Source organism: Silene latifolia, chromosome X (assembly GCF_048544455.1).
Source record: "Silene latifolia isolate original U9 population chromosome X, ASM4854445v1, whole genome shotgun sequence".
Taxonomy (NCBI): domain Eukaryota; kingdom Viridiplantae; phylum Streptophyta; class Magnoliopsida; order Caryophyllales; family Caryophyllaceae; genus Silene; species Silene latifolia.
In genome coordinates, this window is record NC_133537.1 from 177425492 (window position 1) to 177427493 (window position 2002).

The window sequence follows — 2002 nt, forward strand, 5'->3', positions numbered from 1 at the left end:
TGTTTTTAATCACAAATGTGAAACCTTCTTTGTCTAACACAGAAATGGAAATTATATTCTTGCTTAGAGTTGGTACATAATAACAATTATTTAAGTATAACTCTTGGCCTGATCCTAATTTGATTACATATGTTCCTACAGAAACCGTAGCTACTCTAGCTCCATTTCCCATACGTAGGTCAATGTCACCTTTAGCTAATCGTCGTACATTAACTAACCCTTGCAAGTGATTACAAAGGTGTGAACCACAACTAGTATCAAATACCCATGTCGTGGTACTACCATAGTTTATGTCTATAATATAAACATTGGAGGAAAAGGAACTCGTTAGCGTCATACGTTCAGCTACTTCATCGTCTAAATGTTCAGGGTATTTTCTCTTGAACCTCGTCTTATCTTTAACATTTAAGCTAAGATTTCTTTCCCAAAACTCCCACTAAATTGTGCATTATTCTCTTCATAAGAGGATTTGTCAACGTTTGTTGCACAATTATAAGATTTGGTAGAATGAGTTTCAATTAAATCTCGCATTGTTTCGTTGTTTTAATGTTTTTATGGAGATTTGTCTCCCACTAAATTTTGGTTAATTAAGCGATTTTTAACTATTGAAAACCACAAATTAGTACTCAAATCAAATTTAAGCACAAGATGACTTCCCAACCTATTTTGGGACTCAAAAATTAGTCTTCACTAATTTCTTTACGATTTCATAACCTATTATGAAAAATTGCTAATTAAAACTTATTAAATCATAACTTTTATGAAATAAATCCAACTAAACAAACAAAATTATGGAAAAACTTAAATAATTTTTTTTTTATTTTGTAACATTTTCAAGAACTCAAAACTTCAAAAATTGTCGTCGAAAAAATTAGTTTGTATCAAATACACAATTTAAACCTTGTTTTCGCAATTTTAATGAATTAATTCTAAATTAAATACAAAAATTTTGAAAAATCATCAAATAAATTTTTTTAATATTCTGGAACAGTTTCTAGAACGTAAAAATGTAAAAATTTTACCCATTAAATTCGATAACAATTTTGAGAAAAAATATGGTTACATTTTATCGATTTTATCGCATAAAAACCAATAAACATGCAAAAATTAATCAAATTAATTTTCTAAGTTTACATCCAATGTATGATACATGCAAGTAACCTAAGATAAATTTCTTATGCCATAAAATTAATTTTTATGACTTTTAACTAATATAATCACATTTTGTTGACTTTTAACTATTAAAATCAATAACCATGCAAAATTAATCAAATTAATTTTCTAATTTTTTACTTACTCTAAGTAAATCATGAATGTGTGATTATATAAAATTTTAATGGCCATAATTAATATGCAACTCATTTTAGTTAACAATTAACCAATTTTATGCATATGAAGTCGGTTTTAAGACGGAAAAATCACTTAATTAGCAATAAAATTCAATAATTAACCAAATTTGACCAAAATCCGTTTTAGATCAGAATGTATACATGCAACCAAAATTTCGTGCCAAACTATTTTACACAAAAAAAATTCCGGTTTTATAAAGTCATCTTATAACTCGAGAAAAATGTCAAAAAACTACATGCATGCAACAACAAAGCTCTGATACCACTTAAAGGTACTAGACCCCTAATTAGACACCTCTAATTAGTTACCAAATTACTTGTTAATTTAGTTTTATGTGATCTAGTTACATGCATGCTTATGGAATGACTTAAGATGATAAGAATTAGTAATCCTTACAATGCTTAAAGGAAAAATTGGGCACAACACAAGAACTCCTTCCTTGTGTTGTTCTTGTGCTAAAATACCAAGGATGATCCTCCAATCTTCAAGTCTCCGTAGTAGGAAACCTCCTATTGATGGCACCCAAGATAGCGCCCAAAACCAACTAAATTACTAACTAGATAATCTAGATGATAACCTTGAAATAATATTACAACTTATTATTACTATAATAATAATTGATGGTTATTATTTTAAGTGAGTTTTGGATGAG